Source organism: Theobroma cacao, chromosome 1 (genome assembly GCF_053813885.1).
Source record: "Theobroma cacao isolate CCN51 chromosome 1, ASM5381388v1, whole genome shotgun sequence".
NCBI classification, from domain to species: Eukaryota; Viridiplantae; Streptophyta; class Magnoliopsida; order Malvales; family Malvaceae; genus Theobroma; species Theobroma cacao.
Genome location: NC_142639.1, coordinates 41112261 through 41118247, shown reverse-complemented (window position 1 = coordinate 41118247; position 5987 = coordinate 41112261). Strand labels below are relative to the sequence as shown.

The window sequence follows — 5987 nt, the reverse complement described above, 5'->3', positions numbered from 1 at the left end:
AGTATCTCACATACTTCAACTTATGAGATCAATTGCTTACTTCTAAAGTAAGGAAGCTTAGCATGTATTAGCCTTTGAGTATTGTCAATGTCCTTATTCTTGACAATACAATGACTAGGAACATATTTAGGAACAATACTTTTATGCATAACAATCTCATAATTATAATCTTTATAATTTCTTTACAAGGCCATTATTTTTTAAGGACTTTATCTACATAAGTCTCTCATAACTCTTTATAAATAAACACATGGCTAAAAAAATACCTCATACATTATATAAAATATCCATAATATATTTAACATGAAATATGACTAATTAATATAGTGTTTTACAAGCACAAAATCGATTGGCTTGCAGGGCTTACACTAACAAAATGTAGGGTTCATTTTTTATAGATTATCACTGTAATTAAATATGGATGCTTACTGAATGTAGATAGAGTTCATTAGTAGGAAAAATCTTAATGCAGGCAGCTCTGAGCTCTGCTCCAGTGCCCATTTTCAGTAATTGATATTTGTTTAGACTCTGAATCCAAACCTACAGTCAAGATAAACTTTGTTACTCTTCTTTTGAATTTTGATTGTATCAAAGAAACCAGTCATGCCCATACGAACTCAAGCCCACGATCAAACACCAGCTGCCTGAGCAGAGACAGCTTTTCATTTGTTGTTATTTGGGAATTGGGGGTGATAGGGAATGCATACATGGTCAGCCGAGCCCACTTCTCGAAGGTGATGTCCAAACCATAGAGACCAACTGCTAAGACCCGTGTTCTACGTCTTTGCATTTCCAACTTCTAAAAAGAAAATCTATATTCCTTCATGAAATTTATGGTGTTTGTGGAACATATTCCAGCACTCAACTTTTGGCCGTTGTATGGTTTGACCTTGGTCAATGTAAGACTAAAATGGTGAACAAGTAAGTTGGCACTATTCTTTTGGAGATCTTTACATTCAAAATGTTAAAGATCTGATGCCACATCATACAATCATTTTTTAAATTCATGGTTCTGTTATTCAAACATTAATTCCCTGTGCTCTTGCCTTGCTCTTTGTTTGTCTTTTAAGCTACAGGTTATTGTTGTCATTCAAGATGGATGCTTGATTGTAAAGAAGGCTGGAGTGTGTTTCACTTGCCTACTTCCTGGAAGAATGAACCTGTACCACAGTAGCAAATTCGCAACCAAAAAGGGAAAAGGGAAAGACAAAAATGCACCAAATTTAATTATTTCCACTAATTGGTGTACACCAGTTATGTTAATTTTGTAGCTGATCAGAAGGGTAGTCTGAGTATGCATGTGACCATAGTAATTTTCTATCAAACCCACATTATTCCCCTGCCATTTTTTGGTGTGTCGATTTTAACACATTCTCTTCACTAGAGCTCTCCCTCTAAAAAGAAGGTTCAGAGATTCCCTTGAATAATAAGGTTTTAATTCACAAAAAAAAAAACATCTAAGGTTACATGTAATTTACGATTTTGAAGGTCATAGCACCTATACCTTTTTTGAAAATCAGAATAACTAACAAAAGACAAATCGTTTGGCACATGGATCAAGTTTGTTTTGCAAGTTTTTGGGAATGTGAACATATATAGTGCAACTAAAAACTCATAATTCAAGATTAGGGAGGTGGGGAAATGAAAATAAAGATCGCATTTTTTGTTGCGGCGTTTGAAAGTCTATTACTTGAGAAGGTATTCGGTTAATAAGGTAGGTAGCAGATTTTACAACTTCTCCCCAATAGGCATGCTCATGCCAAAAAGAGAGGCACAAATCACTTCCAATATCTGCATATTCTTCTTTTCCACCAATCCTTTTTGCTACAGATTATAGGTGCAAGAAGTTTGATGACAAATCCCATGATGACTCAAAAACCCATTAAGAGATCCATCATACTTAGTACCATTGTCCGTTTGTAGAGCATGAATTTGCTTCTGGTACTGAGTGCCTACCATAGTATAAAATTTCTGAAATGCTATGCATACATCACTTTTATTTTGAAGCAGAGATAGTCAAGTCATTTTAGTGCATTCATCAATAAATGTAACAAAGTAATGAGCTTTAAAAATAGAAAGAACTTTTGCAAGACCTCAAACATCAGAGTGAATAATTGCAAAAGATAAATTTGGTGGATAAGAAATACAATGGCTTTTAGCTAGTCCGCAAATGTCACAATGAAAATCCAATCATTCAAACTTGAAAATAGATGTGGTTGTAACTTCCTAAGATAACCAAAAGAAAGATATCTCAATCTTCGATGCCATAACCATGTAGTCGCTCGAGCTTTGTCTTTACTACTAGTTAGATTCGCTTTGCTAAATTTAGTCTCCCATTTTCTGTTAATTCCAAATAGTAGAGTTTGTCTCGCTTAACACCATAACCAAAAATCTTCTGAGTCCGAATGTCTTGAAAAATGCAAAATGAAAACCAAAAAGTTACAGTGCAATCAAAAGTAGAGGTAATTTGGCTAACAGACAAAAGATTACATTTAAGGAATGGAACAACATGAACTCTATCCAATGTAAGAGTATTGGATAATATGAAAAATGCCTTTCTAATAACAGGACATGTACTACCATTAGTTGTGGAGATAACAAATTGAGAAAAAGGGAAGACTGATTGTAATTGACTAAAGTCCTTAGTCATATGGTCAGATGCACATGAATAAATAATCCAAGTATTATTCTTAAAAGTTACAGAGAATACCGATGCCTTACCACCTATACCTGAGTGGGCAATGTTTGTCGTAGGTTGAGATTTGCCTGTAAGGTTTTTCGTAAACTTCGATTGGTTTTCTTCCAAGGATGTCACCATGGCTTTCCCTATAATCTTCTTTCTAGGTTTCTTTGTGAAGTCCCACTACTCAGGATAGCCAATGATTTCATAACATCATTGTTTCGAATGACATATTTCACCACAATGAGTACATACCAAAATGTTAGATTTTCTGATTGATTGATTACTTCGATTCTTCAAAGAGCTAGACAATGGTCCTTGCCAAGTTCGGTTGGCTAGCATAGCAGTGCTCTTAAGATTCAGATGAGAGCCTCCCATTATCTGTCTTTGTTGATATTCTCTCTTGACATTTGCATATGTGTTTTCCAAGTCAAGTTTTGGGTCTTTTTGTAAGATTTTTTCACAAACCTAATCAAACTCAGAATCCAATCCACTTAGAGAAATATGAACTCCTTAGCTATCACGAAATGCAATTAGATTATACCTTCAACTGTTTTTTCCTGAGATACTCCTGTGATCAATTTTTTGAAACAAAGACACAAGTTCATTATAGTTTGTTGATAATAGTTGCCCATTTTGTTTGATAGAGAAAGATCTCTAGTTCAATTCAAAAATACAAGCCTCACCCCGATCCATTATAGAAGGTTTTCGATACAGCTTCCTATATCTCATTGGTTGTGGAAAGACGAATAAATCGTTGTATTAGTGATGGACTCATTAAGTCAATAAACTAGCTTTTTAGTTTGTGATCTTTAGTAATCCATGTTCCAAGATTAAGATCTTCGGATGTAGGTTTTTTGGCTTTTGCGGTGAGATATTCAGCTTTGTTACGAGTGTCAATACGCATCTCCATGAGTTGAGACCATAATAAGTAATTTATCTCATTTAATGTAATATTGGTAGGAAACACAAAATTGTCTTGATCGACAATAATTGGTGGTGCCGGGTTGCTTGGTACGGTTGGAACCATGGAATTGCTTGATTCGGTTAGAACAATGGATTTGGGTTTTTGTCATGTAGTTTCAGAGGAATAGAAGGAAAAAAAATGTGATGGTGATTAATCAAGTGCAAGCTTCAAAATATGAGATTTGCGTTGGAGGATTCTTTTCGAATTAAAACTGCTCTGATACCATGTAAAAAATATTTAAAATCTAAACAAAAAACTAAACTGTTTGATAAAAAATAAAGAACTAAATAAAAGGCTATTTATAATAACCAACTAAACCTAAATCTACTTGGTATGCAAGTAAAGTAATTATAATAGTCAACAAAACTTAAACCTACTTGATATGTAAATAATAAAAATAACAAATAAGGAAGCATTAACCTTAGACTTCCTTGGAATACAAGCAAAATAAAAAGAAAATAAGAAAATATTCTCTCCAAGATATTTCTAGAATTAATAACTACAACTTATGTTCACATTTCTGAATTTAATATAAAAATTTTCTCCAGCACGGGGTGATTCAATATTAATTAGGAGTTTTCTTCCTCTGTCACATGACGACTTAGGACTGATCTCCATATTTCGAACATATCAAATTTAACATGATTAAACCATCTTACGAATTGTGGATAGCATTTTTTAATAATCCTCACAAAGCAACCAATCCAGAGCGCAAACGTAAGCCACCCAATAAGTGGGACGAGGATTAAAAGAAGCATAACTGATGCAAGAGCTCCGGAGAATTGACTAATGGCATTCAAAATGAGACGGGAACTTGTGCTGGTAGCTGGGAGATTCATCTTGCTGACCAATGCCACAACATATATGCAGAGATTAACAAAGAAGGCCAACATATGGCAATAGTGCGTGTTGAAGGGAGTTTGGTCCCTCCCTTGGTATTTTGTCTGGAGGAGTGTACATGATGTACTTATGAAAAACACAATTACAGCATGGAATTTGATGCAGCAATTTAGTTCTTCCTCGTTTTCTCTGTCGATAGGGAAAAATAAAGAGCTGCATTTAGTGAAGCAAAAGTCATGCTTTGAAACACCTGAAAGATTATTGTTATTATTGGGAAAAAGTACTGAACTCTAAAGAAGTGGTAAGTGGTAACTAATAAGGATGCTGCATTGCTAACGACAACTGACCTTTGAGAGTAATGGTTGGTTGAGTCGTCGTTGCCCATTTTCACTTGTGATTTTCCTTCCCTGAATTTTCTGTATTGCTCCGTCACCTGCTTCTACCGAATTTATAGTGACTGAAATGTGTACTTCGTTTCAACAAATATTCTTCTTTCAGATAACACTTAAATAATTATTCTAATCATGACCCTTTCGTTAAGATAGGTATAATTAAACGATGTGCAAAAGGAGCTTCAAAAAGAATAGGAATCATTTTCTAGCTATTCTGTGTCATGAAAAATAAATTTGAGAAATTCTATCACGATATTCTGTCGAAAGTCTATTCTTTTGATGCTTGATTTAAAGCCCACTCGTTCATTGATGGACACAGAATAGCCTGTTTCTTCTTGTTAGCTAACCCTGTGGCGATCACATTGGTTGAAACAAGTTCATATTTTTTTAAAGGTACTTAAATGAAAATTTTTAAAACTGGAAAACTCTCTCAAAATCTACTAGTTAAGGTTTTATTAAGATGAGAATTCGAAATACATTAGGTCGGGGGATATAAACCTTACTTTCAAAATTATATGAAAAAGATGAGAAAGTAATCTTAATTAAAGTACCACTTCCCTTGCATATACTTAAATGAACTTTTTGTTCATCCTAAATACAATTAAACTTCATTTGATTTTTTCCCATAAAAGAAAAAAGAAAGCTTGTTATGATTATAATCCATAACTTAGAATAGTATAGAAAGAATATATATGGTAAGTATGATTTGTACTTTAGAAATGAAAAACAAAGAATCCCATAACGTTGCGGGGACATCATTTTGGATACTCATTCTCCTCCCAGTCACTCTCTGGCAAAGGCGGAAACTCCTTCTCTCCTGTCAAAAAGAAAATAAAAATAAATTGAGACAAAGAGTATCGGCCCCCGCGGCGCGTAGGCAGAAAACAAATGGGAGGAAACCGCAAAGAAAAGGCTTTCTTTGGATTTCGATTTTCCAATGATAAAATTAAAAATTAAAAAGCTTGCTCTGGTGCCTAGCATAAGTAAATTTGTCCTTCATATTTTTTATTTTTAGAGTTAAATTTATTTTTGTTTAACAACAATAACGTTTTTAATTTATTATACTCGAACATTTGACTCATTGATTAAGATATAATTTCTTTGTAAA

General features: G+C 33.9%; 1 pseudogene; it reads right to left on the bottom strand.

The window, feature by feature from the left end:
• Positions 1-2305: 2305 nt before the first annotated feature.
• On the bottom strand, positions 2306-3710 carry LOC148764831 (uncharacterized; annotated as a pseudogene).
• Between the last annotated feature and the right edge of the window lie 2277 nt (positions 3711-5987).